General features: G+C 45.6%; 1 pseudogene; it reads right to left on the reverse strand.

The window, feature by feature from the left end:
• Nucleotides 1–22,840, reverse strand: part of LOC111145034 — a 39,162-nt pseudogene continuing 16,322 nt past the window's right edge.

Below are 22,840 nucleotides of genomic sequence, written 5' to 3' on the forward strand. Positions count from 1 at the left end.
TCAGAGCTCAGGATCAGGCCTTCCAGAGACGGGCTGCCCTAACCGGTCTACCTGATCAGGAATGGCCTGATCCTGTTGGACCACTCGCTCGGACTGCTCACACCTTCCATAGCGCTTTATCCCCGGAAAACATTCCTGAGATGCCTTCTGATAACTAAAGGTTAGGGAGCAGGACCTGGTTAAAGACCATGGGGGGGGGGGGGGGGGGGGGGGGCAGCAGCCCCCGCAGCCCCAGTTTTTGTTCTCCAGCTTTTCTCTCTCCCAGCATGAAATTGGGTTCACCGCAAATTCACAAACTAATGGGCCGGAAATATCTGGCAGCTAGGGCAAGTTCACTGGCAGGTCTGGGAGCAACAGCCCAGCCCTGGTCCCCCAGAAATGAGTTCACCCTATTTGCTCATCCCAACTCCACAGAGCTCTGGGGCAGGAAGAGGAGGCCCGCTAGATAGCTCCCCCTACTGGTAGATTAACTCAGTACCCCACATCTACATCCCCTGAATGGGGTATTTAACGTGGTATCTAACCCAATGGTCCTCAGACTTTCATGGGACCCCACAAGCATCTTTAAAGAAAACACCTCAGTAGCTCTCCAGGACTTTAGCTTTTTCCTCAGTAAATTCAGGGATTGGAAGAGTGATTCAATCAAAAACTTGTTTGTTCTCCTTTGCCCTGTGGGAGGCAAAGGAAAGTCACAGAGGAGGAAAGGCTGCCCGTGAAGTGAGTGCGCCCTCCCAACAGACAACTCGGTCTCCCTTGCTTGTTGACTGAAAATGTTGTTCTTAGCCAAGGTGCAAGTAGGCAGGAGAAGCCTCAGGGAAGGAAAGGCCTCATTACAGATGAAATGTTGATTTCCTTGGGCTTTGCTGATAAGCTTCAAAGACTAGTTAGCCATGGCCTCGGGGATGAGGGCCCATCAAGGCTGAATTTCACTAAAAGGAAATCTTTCAAAAATAATAATAAAATCTATGAGCTCTTCTGATCAGTAGGGCACCTGGTGAAGCACCTCATACACATGTTCACATTTAATCCCCACATCTACCCTTTGAAGGTAATATTATCACCATTCCCATTTTACTAGTGAAAAAAAAACAGGTCCCCAAATCAGACAGCCAGTAAAATTCAAAGCTAGGTCTATACTGATGGCTTCTAGAAAGATCTTTCCCTCACCTGAAGTCTGTTGATGAGATATAGTACTCGAGGGCCAGGCTCAGCACACTGGGGAGTTGATGCCATTCCCTTCTCTTTCACTTCTTTCCATGAATCCCCATACCCACCCAAACACCTAACATCATAGTAACCACTCACCACTTCCTCCGTGACCATCTCCAAGATGTTCTTGAGAACATCCATTCCCCCGCCCCACCAAAGGCCGATGGCTATCAGAAAGATGAGAATACATCACGGTGTGTTTCAGACGGGCTAGATGAGAAGAAGGCAGAGAGGAAAGGAAAAGAAATTTAGATGAATTGAGATGAGGTCCTCATGCCCCAAGCCAATGGGCCTCTGTCTCCTCTCCCTGGCACTTTAAACCCAGGAGAAGGTACTCCGTAGAGGAAATATGGGCATTATAATTACTGGCCTTGTGCTTGCTGTTGCCTTGTGAAAGACTAGACTGGGGTGTTTAAGTAGAAGCCAGGAGACCATTTACAGCTAGGAGAAAAGAGGTACCCCCAAGGTGGAGAGTTGCCATAAACCAGTTCTTGCCTAGTTACTGACTTGGTTGTGACTTGGGGGCCAGTGGGCAGGGGCTGCTGTGGAGAGGGAAGCCTCCGCTGCTCGAACTCTTGAGCTACCAGCATCTCTCATTAAAGTTAACCACAGACAACCTCTCTGAGAGCCCCCAACCATCCAGATATTCTTCAAACGCTACAGATATTGCTCAAACTTTAATATGTTCAGTTTAGAAACAGTAGACAGAACTAACTCCGTATGCAAGCTGGTACTCCCCATGGATGGAGGTCCACTGGGCTCCTCGGGCTTCCTGGGATGGTCCCAGAGGCGGGACACATCACTGAAAATGAGGATCACAACCAGCACTGCCTCCAGAATCAGGCTTGGAACCCCCATCAGCAGTCCCATTTTCAAGACTTACCCTTAAAAATCTTGATTCACAAGTTTAAAGAGAGGTTTCAATCCATGTTTGAGACTTGGCCGATTAACTCAAACAATGAAGTAATCAGGAGAAAAAAAAATTTTTTTTTCTTTTAAAGATTATTTATTTATTTATGTGACAGACAGAGATTACAAGTAGGCAGAGAGGCAGGCAGAGAGAGAGGGGGAAGCAGGCTCTCCGCTGAGCAGAGAGCCCAATGCAGGGCTTGATCCCAGGACTCTGGGATCATGACCTGAGCTGAAGGCAGAGGCTTTAACCCACTGAGCCACCCAGGCACCCCAAGAGAAAAAAATATTTTTGTATGTTTTTATATATTGTGGAAAATTTAGAAATTCTAAAGGATGTCAACCTAAACATTTTGAAACTTAAATCCCCTATGTAATTTTTTTTCTAGCTGATAAACATCTCAGCCAATAAATAGCATATATTGTCTAGCAACAATTAATGCAATAAAATTACTGTAAAGCACTAGAATATGACATCCCCTGGAGTTCCTGCCCACAGATTAATTCTGCATCACCAAAACTATACTCTGCATCGGGGATGGGCAAATTACCACCCACTAGCCAAATCCAGCCCACTGCTGGTGCTCACAAATAAAGTTTTATTGGAACATGGCCACACTTATCACTCACATATTATAAATGGCTACTTTCAACACTAAAACGTAGTTAAGTAACAGAGACTATGGCTCATGAAGCCTAAAATGTTTACTGTCTGGTCGTGAACAGAAAAAGTTTGCTGACTCCTGCTTTTCCTTTTAATGACCTTATAGGTGTACCTGACTGTTTAGAATTGAAAATCCTGGAAAGAAGTAGTCGTGTGTGTTTACACAGAAAGCACTGTGCAAAACCTACAAAATCTACAAAGATTGTGATCAATGTTGTCTGAAGTGGAGAATGATCTTATCCTCCAAATGGAAAACAGTAGACAAAATGAAAATGGCTCTGCTGAAACACCCTCCGGTGAAACGTGGGAGGGCGAGGGGACAGTGACAATTGTGTTTGCAAAGTACAGTCCATGATACCCACGCAGACCGCTGCTTTCCATTCTGGAGGCCATGTTCACGGTGTCTTGGAACAGATGGTACCTGGGCATGGTGATTCCGGCCACACCGGCCCCACAGGACCTGCAAGAAGGAGAGCAGAAGGGCACAAGCCATCTGCATTTCCCAAGGGCTGGCCTGTGCCAGCACACAAAGTCCGTGAATGCAATTCGACAAATATTTTAGCGCCCCCTTCAGGCAGAGATTGGCAGCACTTCTTTGCGTTTACAAAGAGGCAACCGACAGAATCCTTGGCTTCGGTGGAAAACAACATAATCAATTACGATAAGCTGAACGATGGTGAGCCCCACTCGTTCACTTGCAAAAGCCCGAACTCTCAAGATGACGGTATTAGGAGGCAGGGCCTTTGGAAGATACTTAGGTTTAGATGAGGTCCTGGGGGTAGGGCACTCACGATAGGATTAGTGCCCTTATACCAAGAGGAGACACCAGAACTCTCTTTCTTCGCTATGTGATGAAAAGAAGGCAGCCAGCCTTTTGAGATAGGAAGAGGGTTATCATGGGAACCGACCACAATGAAACCCTGATCTCAGACTTCCCTGCCTCTGGAACTGTGAGAAAATAAACGTCTGTTGTTTAAGCCACCCAGTCTACAGTATTTTGTTATAATAACCAAGCTAAGACAGAAATTAATGATGATGTTATTCATGCACTCGTGTGAGCAAAGCAATTGTGGCACAAATGTGGGAGTAATTAATTCTGATTATGGGCCAGGTTTTATTTTAGTCAAGCCTCGGAGGGCAGGTAGGAGCAGGTCTAGCTACATAGCTTACAGGGCCTGGTCTAAAATGAAAATAAGGAACTCCTCATTCCAAACCTATTAAGAACTTAAGAAAATTAATAATTATTATTAATATTGTAACAATATTATAGTGATAATTATATTAATAACTTTTAAGAAAATACATTAATACTTAAGAAACTAAGAAGAACATTAAACCAAGTGATGGTTGCCTCCGCACAGGTCACATGCCCATGAGTTTGACCCAAAACAGACCAGATCAAAGAGGCACAGGAAATAACAGCCCTATTTAACTGTCCTGCTTCTTGGTCTCCTCCTAACTTTCGGTTCAACACCTTGGAGTCTCTGGGTGTCTTCTCTGTCCCCAAGTAATCTGGCTAGCTGGAAACACATTTACAGAAACAATTCAACATTTTGTTTCCCTTTAAGATGTTACCATTCAACTTCAGGGTCCTAAAAACCTCAGACCTAGGACTTGAATCCAGAACCACCCGCTGCCATCCGTGGGTCCTAAGGCCAAGGGCTGTCTACTGTGTGGATGCCAGTCCGGAGCCTGAGCCGCTCCTCAGGCACATGCCCAATCGCGAAGTCGACGATGGCACTGAGGAAGTGCAGGGACATCGTGGCAATCTCATGCACGTGATGGATTCCATCGCGAATGGGAAGTCCGCTAGCCACCATGTATGCTTCTCCAGTGATTTCCACCTGAAAATAAAGCAACAAAGTGGCCTTGCTCTGAGGCCCCCCACTTTGAAGAGCCTCCACTCCTTCCATGTCCCAGCATTTCCAGGAGTTTCTGCCCTTGTCCTGCTTCTTCTACAAAGCCTTCCTTCCCCAAGCCCTCATGCACACATTCACTGCTTTCTCCTCTGAACTCTGAGAGCGGTGGGGACTGTATTTCCTCAATTCATGTTCAAAACCAGTTAAACAGGCAGCAATGCACAAATGGGGTAAATATTGAAGAATCACATGCATCCATCAAGAGGACTTCATCTTACCCAACCTGAAGGTACATACGAGAGCTTCACTCCATACAAGGGCTCTTAGATACATTTATACATAGGTATGCATTAGACACAACATATATGCTTCTACTTATGTACAAATGCATTTATCTGCCTGATTTGTCCTTTTCTCTCCCCTGATAAATCCTAATAAAATCACCTTTCAGATGTCTCATTCAAAATAGAGAATAAATGACTGGTGTAAACTTGAAAGGTACCGCCCTTTCCAGATACGTATGCATTTTAGCAGAATCCAAAGATGATGCAGTAAAGGTGGGATTTCAGGCTTTAGCCGGGCAGGAAAAACACCTCTGTCTACTGGTCACCCCAAAATTATACAAAATCAACCCATACACAAGTCTGATTGCTTCTAGGCTATCTGTCCCCACCATGGGTACATACACCCTTTAGACACTGACACTGATTTAGTATTAACTCATGCAAAACGTAACAAGGAAGAGAACACCAAGAGGAAATCCCAGAAGATACCCTTCTGAGCTACCCTTTGATATTAGCCTCACCATCTTTGCTTTTACCCTTGAACAGAGGCATATCTGTGGGGAACATTGGGGGATAACCATTAAGGATATGTCCTTGTGGACATGACCACACTGTCCCCCAAATCTCCCTGGTCCCAGGGCCACAGGCAGAGCCCTGCAACCATGGTCAGAGCTGGAAACCTGTGGTTGCCCCAGGCATGCGTGAGTTTGGGCACCTGCCCTCGGGATCTGGCCCCATCAGAAAACTCCGAAAACACCCAAAGCAGCCATCATTGCCACCACTTGAATGAATCCAAATTATTCATTTTTGCTATCCTCCCCCGAACAATCATTTTTTTTTAAACTCTGGGTAACCATACTCATACATCCCCTGAGTGGCACAAGGCAGATCATTGTTTCTCATTTTAGACACAAGTCTGATAGCCTACCCTTGGAAGCCCATCTTCAACCACACTGGTAAGGATCACAGGAACGGAAGTGACACTCACATAGGGTCCAAAGACAAGCTTTAAAGGACGGTAAATGTGAGCTTCTCTGAATATGAAGGAAACATCAGGAGCGAGCTGGAGGAATTAGTCAGTAGAAGGTCAATGCCTCTTTAGAAATGTGTTTACTGCGAGATAAAATAATGGATGGAAACAAGGAGCAACTGGTGATTCTTGACAAGCGCATACATCTGTGATTAATTAAGCCCTTTCCCAAGAAAACAAACAGGAATAAAATACTGAGTTTCTGCCATGCACCAAGATAGACTGCCAGCCTGAAATAGAGCCTTCCCCTGGCTGACAGCGAGGGCGGCGTCCACCCTCACTCCAGCCCCAGAGTCAGCGACAAGAAAAGCGTGTCCCCTCACAGCCCAGGAGCCAAATGTCTCACCTCATACACGTCATATGTTTTAATGATGTCATCAAATAAATTGTGCAGGTCATTAAAGAGCGTCACAACTTGCAAGGGGACCTGAGAGAACTCAGATTTGTGAATCCAGCAATGTCAGAGAAAAAGATTGTCACTGACTCATGTTCTGGTTCCACAGACCTTCCGGCTGTGCACTGTTCTCCAACGAAGCTGAAACCAGAGAATAGGGACCGGCTTTGAACAGACTCTCTTACTCATCTCGTCTCCTACAGACCCCGGCAGAGTCATGCTTATAGACCCTTTGGCTTCGGTGGATTAGGTTTTTGGTGAACAAAAATTCCATCACCTAAAGAGAATCTTCTGACTTCCATTTCTCCACCTGCATTTTCTCCAAAGAGATACTTTCCTTGGTGGGTATAAATTGGAGGGGGGCAGAGCAGGTTACAGGAATGACTTTACCATAAGGATTTTCTCCCGGAGGGCATCTCATTTTCCCCTATTGGCTATAGAGTTTGATGGTAAAGAGTCAATCTGCAAATGCAGGAGGAAAAGGAAGCAGCCACCAATCCACAAACCAATATTTTTGCCCTACTCCACCAATCTCACATCAACACATTCAAATCCCGATTCTGCTTCTTTGTCAAGACACACAGGAAGGGTGCTGGAATTTTAACAGCAGATGCTCCTGCCAAGTGTTTAGAGAGAGTACAGATGCGATTACAGCCAAAAATGAAGCGAGTTTTTAATCTGAAGTCATGGGCGCACATTATATCGCACAAAGAAAGGTTTTGGAGTACAATCCAAAATACTGGGGCGCCAGCAATTAACCAGACTCGTGCGGCCAGAGCGCCATCTAGTGGTCGATCTGCTGTTGCTGCAGCCATCATCTTTTCCGTAAGACATTCTCTAGTCCTTTGAAGGGCCTTTGCCCCATCTCCTTTTACAATTTGGGTGTACCAAACTGCCTGCAAAATGCTTCACCCATTTCAGAAGAACCTGACTTCCTCTTATTAAAGGAGCAAAAGAAGTATTCTCTCTATGTGGAGCCTCTTAGATAGTGACGCTATTTTTTTCCTGGGTCCTTTGCAAAGCTCCGTCCCCACCCCGTGCTCTGGGATACCTAGACAGCCTTGTGGACAGAAGCCTATCCACCTTCCTCTTCTCCGCCATCAGCTTGTTGGTCCTCTCTCCCACCACAACCTCCAGGTGATGGGCACACACCTCCAGCTTGCTCACCACACTGTCTAGGATGTTCACGATGCTTTAAAACAACTCCCACATGAACATCTTTTCCCAAGAACTTTAGGGCCAGAATGGAGCACGATTTCCAGCCTTACATCCCGAGAAAAGAAAACATGTCTTGCCCTTCAGGTCCCCTACTTCAGGGCTGCCCATGGGCAGAAAGGAAATGACCATGGCAATGAGGCTACACGGCAGGACAGAGGCTGACTTCTACCAGCTCTATGACCTCGACCTGCCCCCTTCATCTCCCTGAACCTCAGTTTCTTCATCTGGAAAATGAGGATAATAACACATACTTCCCAGGGCTGTTCTGAGGGTCTAGGGAGATAATGGGCATGCGGTGCCTAAAGCTTCATCTGGCACTCAGCAAGCATTTAGTGAACGGTGCCCTCCCCCACTTCCCAACATCCTCCAGGTCGCCATCATGGTCAGTCGAAAATGTAGATTTCAGGACAGGTTTTTGGGTTGTTGTTGTTGTGTTGTTGTTCTTTTTTTCTGAACAATACCAGCTGTTTTCTTTTCAGATAAAAGATGCAAGGGGCACTTCTAGATCCCATAGGCTCTGGGTTTAGAAGTGTCTTCAGAAAAATTGTTTAAATTTCCCATTTTTCAGATGAGAAGACTGAGGCTCATATAGGAGGTAGACTTACCTTAACATAAGAGAGCAGATTTTCTGAATAAAAGTCATGATTGACCTGAGACGTATCATTTAGAACAATTTTGATGTGGAAAATGCAGAATTCTGGGCTGTTGTGTTAAGAATGCACAACAGAATGGCCAAGTTAAGAGCAGATGCCAGACTTCCAGCCCAGGGCCCTTCTATCAACTCCAGCTGCTTCTAACATGGCCGTGCCCGTAGGTGCTCAATGTGCCAAAAGAAGACACTATCATCCTAACGTGAAGCAAGCTACTATTGAGGAAGTTGCTTGGGAGGCGTGAATAATTTAATCCTTTACCCTAAGGTCGGTGAATAGTTTTTTATCCCATCGTCCGACCCCAACGGATGAGTCATGACCCTTGGAACGTTGATTCGGAAAACATTCTGGGGCCATGTCAGAACTCCCCGGGAAAGAGTGCCTGATTGACTAGTAGTATCTGGAATGGACAGAGGAGGACAATGGAAGTGCAGATGTCTGATACATTTTTGTATCACTTGTGAAACAAAGGGAGAATTTTTCACTCTACTTAGCCAGCGTGTAACACAGAGTCTTGCACGTGGCAGTCGTCTAGTGGGTAGATGATGAATGAATGAAGGAGTGAGTGAATGAATGAACGAGTGGAGGAATGGATGAATGAATGGACTGAGCCACACGGGAGCCATCACAGCCACAGAGTTTCAAAATTCTAATGGTTAAATGATTAGGAGAAAATGTGATGTATCTCACTCACCCTTTGGAACTGGCTTCTCATAAAATTTTCTTAACGGAAGAGAAAGTGGGCCTTTTCTCTGGAGATCATCCCAATACTCCCTCACCGTGACCACAATCTTCTCGTTCCCCTTCTCCTCCAACAGGGGAGGTCGAAGTGGAACTGACGTGGGGTCTTTGATTCAGCTGATGATTTCTGAAACTCATGTGGGGTGGAGACGGCCAAATGACTGAAAACTGTGTGCCATTAAGGACACTTTACACATATGTGCTCTTCAATTTGTAAATTGAGTTTTTAAATAAATTGAGTAGACTGGAATGTCAGAGAAATCTGAATATTTTATGAGAAATACTTCGGAACCTCCTGGAAAATGCAGAATCCTACTGTAAAACATATAAGCACCTTTTAATGAACCTGTTTTTAGATTAAGTTTTTTTTTCTAATAGAACATCTCTTGAAGTAAAGCATATATATGTCTATGTGACTTCAGGAGTGTATAAGAATTTGGGGTGCACATTATGTAATTTGTATTCCATATACAATGTCACATAAAAGTTATTTTAGCAAATAATAGATGTTACCACGTACTGCCTCCATGCCCAACTTTGTAAACTTACTTTCTTTCACTTTGGCCTTGACTTCTACTGACATTTATTAAACACTCTGCTTATCCAAGTTTTGTAAAGGAAATAATAATTTGAGTACAATGTATACATGTTTTGGTATAAAAATACAATGGGTGTAACAATATGAATGAATCTTTTTTATTTATTTTATTTATTTTTTATTTGAGAGAGAGAGAGCATGAAAGAGATATCATGAGTGGGGGGAGAGCAGAGGGAGAAGCAGACTCCCAACTGAGTAGGGAGCCCAACGGGGGACTTGATCCCAGGACCCTGGGATCAGGACATGATCCAAAGGCAGGTATTTCACCAACTGAGCAACCCAGGTGCCCAACATGAACGAATCTTAAGTGCGTATTACTAAGTATAAAAACATACTCTGAAAAGGCTATACGATGTATGGTTCAGTTTATATGACATCCTAGAAAAGGCAAAATTATAGAGACAGAAAACAGAGGAAAGGCTGTCACTAGTTTGGGGAGGAGAAAGTGTTGAACAGGTGAGGCACAGAGTTTATTTCAGGTAATGAGACTATGCTCTGTAATACTGTAGAAGTGGGTACATATTACTGTGTATTTGCCAAAACCCATCAAACTTTATAGCATAGAGAGTAAACCTCAAAGGACACAAATTCTTAACAATATCTGTTAGGCTATTGGACAATCCCAGGGGAGATGCAGACCATGACAAAAGAATGACTTGAGACCCTTATGTCTAAACACAAGGACCCGTTCACAATCCCTATATTCTAGTCGGCAGGATTGCATCTCATGAGGGGACAGAATAAGGACTCTGAAAGCACCACACACGTACTCTGGGATTGGATAAGTAAATAAATGGATGGCAGATGGTGGGAGCAGGGTCTCACGGTTGGAAAGGGAGGTTTGGATAAGTGATAGGGAGACTAGAATAAATGAACCATGCGGCAATGATGTTGGAAATGTCAGTATGAACTCATGTTTAGCTTATATAGACACAGCTAGGTAGATACGGATATGGAAAGGTGTGTACATGGAGGGTAGTGTACACACACACCATGGGGAGGGCCTAGAGGCAATAGCACCCCAGCAGCCATGAGCACACTCAGCATCTAGGTCTTGGTTTCCAATATCATTCTCCAGTAAAAAGAACCAGGGTTTGTGTACCCTTGACATGATGGGACAAACATGACCATTGACCTCTGTGGGCTTCCTCCCAAGAAGCAGAAGCCCAGTCTAGTCATGAGGAAAAAAATAATCAGACAAACCCTAATGGGAAACATCATACAGAATACCCAGCCAGTGCTCCTCAAAAGCACAATGTCATGAAAATTAAGGACAGTCTCTGAGAAACAGTCCTGAGGAACTCGGAGTAGACATGAGGGCCAAATGCACTGCGGTGTCCTGGATGGGACGCTGGGGTAGGAAAGACACCGGGTTAAAGACTAAGGACATTGGGGAGCACCTGTGTGGCTCAGTTGGTTAAGCATCCGGCTGTTGATTTTGGTTCAGGTCATGATCTCAGGGTTGTGAGATCAAGCCCCGTGTCAAGCTCCGTGCTGGATTAGAGCCTGCTTGAGATTCTCTCTCTCCTCTCCCTCTGCCCTTCCTTCTCCTTTTAAACAAACAAACAAACAAACAAACATAAACAAAAAAGCCCAATGAAATCTGAACAAAGTGTGGCCTTTACTTCATAATAATAATACAAGTTCTAAAACTGTGTAAAATACTATCTTGTTTTTGTCAAGGTACATAGTCGTGTTTAAGTGCATTTTAAATGCACCAAAATAATCTGAAAGAAAATACATTTTAACAAAGGATATACTATGGGTAACTGTGTTTTATGTCCCAAATGAAGTATCACCTGAGACGTGAGACCACAGTGGTTTCAAGGAGGTGATTAGAGAATCATTATCACTGCACCTTCCGCTTTTCTGTATTCAGCTCTGAGAACTGCCATGAAAGAATTGATAAAATGACAAAACTTTGAGCCACGGGTTCAAATTCAAATTGTGGCTCTGCCGCTCGGAGTACACATGTTCCGGAGCTGGTGATGAGCAGCCATTCTGTTCTTCTTCGGTGTGTATTGGGAAGGGGAATGGGGAGCTTGGTAAAACACAGTTTCTGGGCCTACCCCCCAATTTCCAATTCCGAAAGCCTGGGGTTGGGCCTGAAAATCTGCATTTCTAACAAGTACCAGGGGGGATGCTGTTGCTGCTGGTCCAGCGTCACACTAGGCCGGGGCTTCTCAGACTGTGGGTCTTCAACATCCTCTGGGAACATGATAAAAATGTAAATTCTTGGGGGTGCCTGGGTGGCTCAGTGGGTTAAAGCCTCTGCCTTTGGCCCAGGTCATGATCTCAGGGTCGTGGGATTGAGCCCCACATCGGGCTCTCTGCTCAGCAGGGAGCCTGCTTCCCCCTCTCTCTCTGCCTGCTTCTCTGCCTACTTGTAATCTCTGTCAAATAAGTAAATAAAATCTTTTAAAGTTAAAAAAAATGTAAATTCTTGGCCCTCACCCCGGACCCACTGAGTCAGAGACCCTGAGGGTGGGACCCAGTGAGTCTATGTTTTAACAAGCCCTCCAGGTAATCCTGACGCCCACTAAAATTTGAAAAGCACTGGTCTAGTGTGCGCAGAGAATCGATATCTATCCAGTTCCCAGCACCAGGACTGTTTGCAGGGAAGTACGAGAAGTTAATGGAAGAAGTGTGTTTGTCCATAAATGAGGTGTACCTTGTACTTTTCCTGGTTGCAGTCCTGTGTATACATAGTCCCGTATGGCCAGCTCTCATTTAACCCTGCGGGCATAAGATACAGTGAAGGGCAAACATACCAACTGTATACAGTCTCCCCACCTCCACTGTTCCCTTCCCCCCCACCCCACCGAAGTTGGTGCAATCCCATGGTAGCTGAGCTTGGCGAATATAGATAGGCTCCTTCCTGGGCTCCGTCTGGGAAGACCTATGTAGCTGCTCAGTTCCAAGGTCAGTTGCACTTGGATTTGGTATGAACCTTTTGAGTGAGTCTCCCCTCTATTTCACCTGTCCATAGATTAGAAACTGGAATCCACCTTTATTTTTTAAAGATTGATTTTATTTACTTACTTATTTATTGATCTGAGAGAGATTGTAAGCGCGAGAGAGCCTGAGCTGGCGGGGAGGGGCAGAGAGAAAGGGATAGGCGGACTCTCCACTGAGCAGAGAGCCCGATGTGGGCCTCGATTCCAGGATCTGGGATCATGACCTGAGCTGAAGGCAGACTCTTAACTGACTGAGCCACCCAGGTGCCCCAGGAATCTGCTTTTAAAGCAACTACTTACATTCAGAAAGGCTCCTGACTTGAAAAAAAGTCTCCGGGGAATGCATGATGATCTAAAGATGAGACTTGAGGCTGGCCCCTGGGAAAGGGCTAGAAATTGTAGGCAAAGGGATTTAAAAAATTAAAAAATCAAGGGAGAAACTTTAGAAACTGATACACACACACCTCCCTGGGCTCGCTCTGAGATAGCGGCTCTCAGTGTGGGCTGCATGTTGGAATCACCCGCAAACCCTGATGCCCAGATCATGGTCTCCCTGGAGACTTAGCCAAGGAGCCCAGTCTCCTTGGCTAAGACCCAGGTAGTAGCAGTTTTTAAAGTTCCTCAGGCAATTCTAGTGTATGGCCAAAGTGGAAAATAAGAGCGCTGGGGGTTATACCCCCCATGCTTTTTTTTTTTTTTAAATAAATCTGGATCAAATTTTTCTTTATCTCCCACCACTTCTGTCCTTAATTCCATGATGGGATGTGTGTTAAGAGACAACTCAGTAAAAAATAAGCTTGAATAAATCCTATAAAGAAAATTAGGTGGCGTTCATCAAAAAAAATTAAATATGCTTAAAATACATTTATCTCTTTAATTTTATGTCCACAGAGATACAAGGATGCTCACTGCAGCAACTACAATAACCAGAAATGGAAAACAACCAGAAGGTGTATCAATCAATAATACATGACATAGCTTTACAATGAAAAATTGTGTAGTCCTTAAGAAAGAATAAAACCAATTTGTATATACAAATATGAGATGAGAGCTGCCCAAGCAGAAGGAACAGTGTGTGCAAAGGCCCTGGGGTAAGAATATGTCTGGCATGAGGGAGGCACACAGAGGTGACCAGCATGACTGAAAGGAGCAAACCATGAGGGATGGAATTAGGGAGGTATACCGAGCTGAATGGTGGTGCTCAACAAGATACGCCCATGTATTAGTCCCCAGAACCTATGAATGTAACCTTATTTAAAGAAAAGTTCTTTGCAGATAAACTTAAGCATCTTGGGTTGAGGGGATCATTTCAGATTTCCAGGTGAGCTCTAATCCAATGACAAGTGTCCTTAGAAGATACAGACGGAAGAGAGGTCTACAGAGGAGGAAGCAATGTTAAGGTGAGGGCAGAGATTGGAGTGATTTGGCCACAAGCCCATGAAGACCCGGGCAGCCACCAAATGCTAAACAAGGCAAAGAATAAATCTTCCCTAAAGATTCTAGGGGGAGCACTGCCCTGCAGAACCTTAATTTTGGACTTCTGTCTTCTAGAACTGTAAGTAAAATTCTGTCATTGAATTCTAGCAGGTTTGTGGTTAACTTATTATGGCAGCCACAGGACACTAATAAAGAAGGCCCCAGAGGTCAGGTGAGAGGGCTTTAGTGGTCTTGCAGACCACTGTAAGGGCTTAGCTTTCATTCCCTAAATGGGAAGCCAGGGGAGGACACTGTGAACAGAAGTGACGCAACTGAAGTCACTTTCCAACAGGATCGCCCTGACTGCTATCATAGAATAAAGTGTGTAATCCGAGTTCCTGGATTGTTTTTATAGGCAAACTGTAACTAGATTTTTAATTTAGAAAAGAACATAAACTTTAAAAAAGAAAAACAATGAGATAAATCCTAAATTAATAAACATTGAATTAAAAAACAAGCATTTGAAAGTTAGCCCACAGACCAAAGCTTGACAAAGACACTCTTTGAGCTTTACCATCTGGTACCTTGTCGAGGCCATCAAAAGGCCCGTGGTCCTGGGGGTTGGATCAGCTCCATCATCAGGAAGGCAAAGCTGTAAACATCTCCCTTTGGGGTGCCCGACCACGGCGCCTCTGGGAGCCCCAACAGCTCGGGGACCGTCCAGTAGAGAGCTCTGCAAAGCAACAGTTTTGGTAAGGGAAGCTTGTGGTGGGAAAGGGGCAGGCAGGAAGGGAAAGCCACCTCTCCTTCTCAGGGAAGCACAGAAGAATTGAAAGGAGCCAGCCCCTGAGAAATGTGCTGTAGTGTTGCCCGACTTAAAGAGCAAATCAGAATCCGTGGGTATGTGCATACAGAGAAATCAGGGGCCTGCACTAACATCTTTTCTGTGCCCAATACCTGCCTGTGTGGTTAGAAGAGCTCTTCCTTTTTCTTCCCCCTTTCTGTCTTGTCTACATTTTAAAAACTAATTTATTAAAGTACAATTCATAGAACATAAAATTAACCATGAAAGCAAACAATTCAGTGGCATGTAGTACCTTTGCAGAATTAAACAATCAACCACCCAAAGAAGTCCAAAAACATGTCCATGGCCTCAAAGTAAAATCTTGTTCCAATAAACAGCTTCTCCCTGTTCCTCTAACCTCTGGCCCTGGGCAACCACCAACCTGCATTCTGTCTTTAAAGATCTCTGTGTTCCGGATATTTTGTATAACCTACATTTACTGTTTGCTGTGAGTTTTATAGGTTTATTTCACTGGAGGCTACAATTGCTAAATTACCCTGTAAGTGTATATATAGAGAGATGGGGAAGTAGAGTGGCTACCACCAGGTGTTCAGAATTTCCGCCTTTGTCTTTATAGGTTTATTTCACTGTAGGTTACAATCAATAAATGTATATGTATGTATATGTGTGTGTGTGTGTGTGTGTGTGTGTGTGGTGTATACATGTACATACACATATATGTGTGTGTGTGTATATATAGAGAGAGATGGGGAATAGAGCAGCTACTAGCAGGTGTAGAGAATTTCTTTGTCTTTTTCTGTAAGGCATCATGCTGTCCCATGTGACAGAAACTCCCCACGTGCGCACAGCCAGGCTGCTGGCAAGGTGCTGCTCCAGGGAGGGGTGGTCAGGGCCCCGGGGCACGGGGGAGGTGAGACTCAAGGGTGCTCAGTTCACGGTGGAGGAGAAGGCTCAGGTAACCGAGACTCTGTTTGCGCATGTGCAAAAGGGGATGGGGGGGGTTTGGGCTCCAGGCAGAAGGTCTCCTCCTGAGATGAGCACGAGAATCATTGCAGAGCTTTTAAAAAACCACGCGGGGGGGCGCCTGGGTGGCTCAGTGGGTTAAAGCCTCTGCCTTCGGCTCAGGTCATGATCCCAGGGTCCTGGGATCAAGCCCCACATCGAGCTCCCTGCTCAGCAGGAGCCTGCTTCCCTCTCTCTCTCTGCCTGCCTCTCTGCCTACTTGTGATCTCTGTCAAATAAATAAATAAAATCTTCCCCCCCCAAAAAAAAACCAAACACGTGGATGCCCAGGCCCAGATTCCCTCTTCAGATATTCTGGTTCAGTTGATCTAGGACAGGACATGGCCACCTACGTGTATTTTTTCAAGCTTCCCAAGAGACACTGGAGCTCATCGTGTTTAGAGTGCCTGACGATGATGCGCTCTGAGGACGCAGGATGACGACGCGGTGGGATACCGAGGCCTGAAGAGAAGGGCAGTGATTTGCTTCCGGCTGCCCAGCTTGGCCAGGATGAAACCCAGCCTCCTACCTCGGACCTCATACCACGGACTCACTGCCCTGGAGGCTACTTTTCTCTCGCACCCTCGGGTGGCTAGAACAGCCCCACATGGTCAGCTCCGAAGGCAGCTCCCCAGCCCGTCCCTGAGCCAGTGAGCTTCAGAAAGCAGAGGTGGGTGGGGTCAAGGGCCCTGTGGCCACTGTGCTAGTAGTAGTGGGTGCAAGATCTCCCAGTGGTTACCAATTGCTTTGTCGGTCCCTCGCTGGATGTTCTGTAGGTCCCGCCCCAAACCCATGAGCTTCACCTGTATCCGGCTGTCCACCAGGCAGGTGGAAAGCTTCGGGTTGCCGTGGGACCCCAGGGGGCTCCCATGGAAGAACAGCATGCCCTGGAAGGGTGAAAATAAGCAAAGGCATTAAAGTAGGTAACACTGGCCCCTGCTGGAAGAAATAGATGGACAGAAACAGATGGACAGAAACATAGACTCAGGGGAGGGGGATGTGCCCATCTCTAGGTTCATTTGGTCCTAGAGCCACATAGCCCCTTGCCCATGAGCCATCCTGGGTAGGGGTACCCTAAAGTAGGGGAAGACTAGTTCTGGCCCCCTGGTGTGGAGCCACAAAGGCAAGGCCGCCCAAAACAAATAAGCTAATAATAATAATAAGCTAAATACAATAGAGTCTGACTGAGTGGTCAGTCTCCTTAATTGAAATCCCAGCTCTAACACTTAACAGAGAATAAGTTATTTTGCCCCGTAAGCCTCATTTTTCTCAACAAAATGGAGGCGACAATAATCCCTACCTCCCAGGATGGCCGTGGCGGGTTCATGGCATAATATTCGTGAGACATGTGACATGGTGCACGACACGAAGTCAATCCCCACCATAAATTGTCATGAAAAACGTGAATAAATATGATAAGGGACACCAACAATATGGAAACAACACCATATAATTAAGACAATTCTCTTATTACCTACGTGTTCCAAATTATATTCTATTCCTACCTACATATAATGATTCTATAATAATAGAATATTACATTCTGTTATATGTACTTAAGGGTCCTGTTTGAGCACTTTGCAAGAGAAAGGCACTAAAATGAAGGATGTTGAAAAATTCGCATTTCATCCACTGTGTTCTTAAGGGTTTATATTTATTACTATAATGTAATAATAAAGTACCATTACTTATGAAAAGGCCCAGGAAGAACACTAAACTCCGAGGGCGTGCATTCACATCTCCTTTTGACCGCTCAGTCTCTTCAAGCAAGGTGCTCCATCCCACTGGGCGTCTATTTGACCATCTCTAAGATGGGCCTAGATCCCCACTACTTGAAAGATGGCCCAGGGACCAGCAGCACCAGCATCTCCTGGGAGCTTGGCAGAAATGCAGAGTCTTGGGCCTTGCCCAGATGTACTTAATCAGACTGTGTATTTTAACCTGATCTAGGAGATTCGTGTGCACATAGCTTGAGAACATCTGTCCTCCTTTATTGTTCCGCACCTTGGCTGCCCATTAAAGTCCCCTGGTGAGCTTAGAAAGAAAAAGCCAATGCTTAGACCTAAACACAAGAGCCTGTATTAGTTACAGATCACATGAGGTACATGCCACCAACTGCTGCTAAGAAGCCCAAATCAAGAGAAGGATCAGAAAGGGGAAAAGAGTGCCAATGGGAAGACCTAGCTCAGGGTGAGTCACCAAGGTGGAGCACGGGCTCATTTGGCAGGGAGAGGAGGGCAGAGCATACAGATCTTTCCATAGGCAGGGAAGGGCTTGCAGAAAGACCTAGAATGAGGAAGTAAACAATGATGGCAGGAGGACAGAGAAGAGATAAATTCAAAAAGGAGAGCTGTCACATTTGAAGCAGGATCAGACTGATGGATGTTGGTATTTCTCTGAGATTTCCCAGGGCAGGCTAGCAGCAGTGAAACAAAGGCTAAGGGGAAAAGGCAGACTGCATTTCAGAAGTAACCACAGTAGCGCAGGGACACAGGGGGTCCCCACTGTGGGTGATCTTGGGGTCTTTATTTTCTTACCTTCCTTGATGGCATCACCATAAAACATTCCATAATGTATACTCAATATTTCCAGCTTCTTGGACTTAAAGTACAGACATAAAGGCTCCCCATATCTTGATCCAAATTTCTGAGCCATTTGCCAACTACCTAGCATGGGAGCTGGCGGAAGGGCAGCAGCCTCAGGATGCCGCAGGTATGGAGCTCTCGTGGAGCCATTTTACCTGCATCAGCCTGGGAAGCCCAGGCCCCTCCTCACACCTGCCTCACCCCAGAGGTTCCGGACAAGAGCAAACCTGACTACGTCTCTCTCAAAGGTCTTACTGGATCTTTTTCTGGTTTAAGTTTATAGTGCTAGCCTTATGTGGTATCGACTGAAGTTCCTTACTTGAACCAACTCGTGTAAGTCCCCCAGCGACCCTGTAGATGACGCAGGTGGTATTATCGCTAACCTCATCTTACAAATAAGGAACTAAGGAAAGGGAGAAACAAAGAATTTCACCTGTGCCAGGCCACAGGGCTGGCCTGGGGTGGAGCAGGACTGGGATGGCCGCAGTCCCATTCCCACATCCCCACCCTTGACCAGCTGCACGAATGCCAAATGCCCCGTGGCTGACGGAAGAAAGCTCTGAAGGTCCAAGATGAGAGATGACTCTCTGAGCATTGCATTGAAGCCACAACGGTCTGTGAAAATTCACGCGGTGGTCTGGATCCCTGATGAGCAAATAAATCACAACAAAGCTTTCTTTGGGTACTTGGTACTATGCACTTTGCTTTCTTTATACATAGGATCACATTCTGTCTTTCCGGAAGGTAGGTTAATATTCTCATTCTCTGTTTTCCAGTGATTAAACTCACAGTTTTAAATTGCTCCCAGAGAGTGAGGGCAGAGCTAGAAGATAAACCCAGGTTGGGTTGCCTTCAAACAGCCACTCCTAAATCATTAGATTTTCCTGTTTCCGGTGCCCTGGTGATTGATTATACGGGAGGAGGAGGAGGGTGGATCAAACACACCCATTCTCCTGACACCTGGTACGGGAACAGCCAGGTTTGAACGTCTCCCAAGCCCAGCTGAGGAGGGAGGTGAGGTCACCCACGGGTGTGGTAGCAGGGGGCAGTGACGGCACTCAGTGTTCCATCAAGGAGGATTACGAGGAGGCCCTGAATGGACTCTGCCCCCAAGGAGGGTGCCCTGGGCCTCGTGATCACCAGTACAGGGACTCACTCTGCTCTAGCAGGGATCACAGTCTGAATCACCGTCCTGCTTTAGCAAGAGCCCCCAGCCAATACTGGAAGTGCAGGCTAAGGCCGAAAGCAGGACTGTGGACACACCACTCCTGCTCCCACCCCAAAATGCAATTTTTGTTTTTTGAGATGATACAGTTAAATTACATTTTAGAAACCACAACCCATTCACCCAAACCTGGAGAGGCCTGGCTGAGGCTGCCTCTGGAATTCTGTAAGGAGGGTCCAACAAGCCGAGGTCTGGGTTTGAAATCTGGGGAGACCTATATCCAATCCGGAATTCCCTCTCATTTTGTGGAGACCTCCCCATGCACCAGGGCTGTCCCTGAAGCTCTCAACTCTCTCTGCCCGTGCTAGTGCCAGGCCCACCCCAGGCAGGAGACATTTTGTTCAGTCATCACTCATTACCCTGATATCCAGGTTTATTAGCAGAGTTCACTCCATTAGAACATAAAGAAGATGTTTAAGAATGGTCAAAAGCCTAGGAATGTAGTCCTCACCTAGAGATGGCACACACTTCTTCAGGGTTTGCTTTTTTTTTCTGTCTTGGTGGAAATGTATGATTTCATGTATATTGTCACAGACCAAATAGGACATGATATCAAGGTTGTGAGATCCAGTCCTGCTGGGTGTGGAGCCTGCTTTAAGATTCTCTTTCTCCCTCTCTCTCTGTCCCTCCCCACCTCTCTAAAAAGAAAAAAAAAAGATGAATTAATAGTGGAGTTAATTGCTAATTATTAACAGCAATGTCCAAGAGAAACACAATATGAGCCACAGGTATAATTTTCAATTTTTCAGGTAAGGAAGTGAAATTAACTTTAATAATATATTTTGTTTAACCCAATGTATTTTTAAAAATCTTATTTTGACATGTAATCAACATAAAAATAATAAGATATTTTACATTCTGGGTTTTTTGGGGGTTTTTGGTTGTTTGTTTTTCGAGTCTTTGGATCTGGTGTGATTTTCACACTCAGAACACACTTCAACTTAAGCTCCCCACATTGCCACTGGCCAATAGTCCCATGCAGCTGGTATTGTTTGGACAGTGCTGGCTTACCCCAGAGGATCGTTGGGGGAATGAAATTTCATTTTCAAGATTTATTTATTTATTTGAGAGAGAGAATGTGAGTGAGTGGGCGGGGGAGCAGAGGAAGGAGGGAGAGAATCTCAAGCAGACTTCACATCCAACAGGGAGCCCAACGTGAGGCTCAGTCCCATCACCCTGAGATCATGACCTGAGCCGAAATGAAGAATCGGACACTTAACTGGACTGAGCCACCCAGGAGCCCCATGGGAATGAAACTTTTTAAAGGTACATGTTTTTAGTACTAGTTAGTCCTAGTAATGAAGTTATCTCTGATAATAGTAATACTACCACTCCTACTAACAATGAACATTTACTTCCTGGTGCCTGTTATAGGAGGGCATGGTGCTAAGCATACTTACTTCTCCCAACAACTCTATTAGGTGGGCACTGCTGTTATCTTTAGTTGATACACAGGGAAACTGAGGCTCAAGGTAGGTAAGATCACCTGGCCAATAGTGTAGAGCCAGGGTTCAAACGCCAAGACAATTTCTATGATAACTGCCTTCCTCCTCTTAATCCATCATGACTTCTCTTATGAAGAAATGAAGGTCCATCCCTCACTCAAGAAGAATATTATAATCTCCAAAGCTCCTTCCCAGGCTGGCTCCACTGGATTGAACTCTTTAGGGACAGGACAATGAGCCTATTCCTCTGTGTCCTCCATGCCAGAATTGGGTCTGAGCCAAATGAGGTGCTCAATCAACATCCATTTGTTCACTTGAAAAGTCTGTGGCATCTCAGAATCTCTCTGGTACCTGGTATAGAGAATGTTCTGGTCCAACAGATATCAAGAGAGGAACGGTTTTTATGATTGATATGGGATGGCCAGAAACGCAATCTGACCCGCAGAGCATCGCCAGTGCTTGGGTTCATGTCAAAGTCACCAGTGGGGAAGACTTGAGAAGCTGGAGTGAATTGTTACTCTTAGTCCCCTTTGAAGGAATGCTGGCAGAGAAATGGACCTTAAAGGGCCTAAATGTGCCTTGACCTAACTCACTCTGACTTCCTTATACCATCCCCTTATGTACACACTCCATTTCAGAAGACCCCAATCCCTCTAAAGCAAGGCGTCAGGTGATCTTCAGCTCCCCTGGCACGAGGTGGGGGATAGACTCAGTGACCTGAGGTGATTGAAGACCACCAGGGAGACCTTCCTTTCAGAGTGCCATTCTCACCCACCCTAGAATTTCTTCAGAGAAACTTTGGGGTTAACTCCTCTTGAAAATCAAATGCCAACAGAAAAAGCTAAATCTGTTAGTTATCCCTACCTTACCTGGGGAGAACTTACTAGTTTTCTCTCCAAAGGCAAGATAGATAGATAGATAGACAGACAGATGATATGAGCAGCAGGAGACTGATCCCCAGAGTCTAAAGTGCTTCCCTGGGCGTGGTGGGGAGGGATGGGAAAGTGGGTGAAGGGAAGGAAGGAGCAGCCCAGGGTGGGAGAATATGCCGTATCAGATCTTCCTAATTTTTAACCATCCCACCACTTAATTTTACATGTGCATTTCCTGACTTTTTTTCCCCCTGTAGCTAGATTTTAATCCATTCAGAGATAAAAGCAAGTCCTTGTCTTCCTATGCAAATGCCCAGAGTAAGGCAAACCCTTAAGAGATGCTCAGTGAAGTCTTACTGAAATACTAAACAACAGTGGTGGCCCAGGGTCATCTGTGAGGACACGGTATGGGAGGTTTCCGTTGTCTGCCTTTCTTGGTAAATGACAATATGCTGGTTTCCCACTAAAGCCTAAGATACCAAAGTTTCACAAGTAAGACTCAGTTTCTCAGAAGTTAGGAGCAGTTAAATCCTAGGGGAAAAAAGAAAGCTCTTTGGTATCGATCAGGCCAACCTGATCTCTTAATCCAGCATGGAGGCTTCCCCTCCAGCAAGAGGAAGTGGCTTACCAAAGTCACTCCAAGAGCCACCAGCCCTCTACTGCAGGAGGGTAGAACTTATGTCTTACCCTGTGTCCCTCCCAACACTCAGGCCAGGTTTTGCCCAGAGGAGTCTGTTGGTTGCTGAGTGCATGGACTGTTGATTGATGGATGATGACAGCCCACTCCTGCTGCCCGTGTGTCAGACTGAGGGACTTCCTCACCAAGACCTACTCCCATGTCATTGGTGTGGTCCCCTCTGATGGTGAAAGCAGACACAGCGAGATTACAAAGAGCAGCTGGATTGTAGCCCAGGACGAGGAGGACAGCCAGAGGATGCTGGTCCACACTGACATGGCCCCTCTACTCACTGTCCATC

Source organism: Enhydra lutris, unplaced genomic scaffold (genome assembly GCF_002288905.1).
Source record: "Enhydra lutris kenyoni isolate GAN:26980312 unplaced genomic scaffold, ASM228890v2 scaffoldscaffold12, whole genome shotgun sequence".
NCBI lineage: Eukaryota > Metazoa > Chordata > Mammalia > Carnivora > Mustelidae > Enhydra > Enhydra lutris.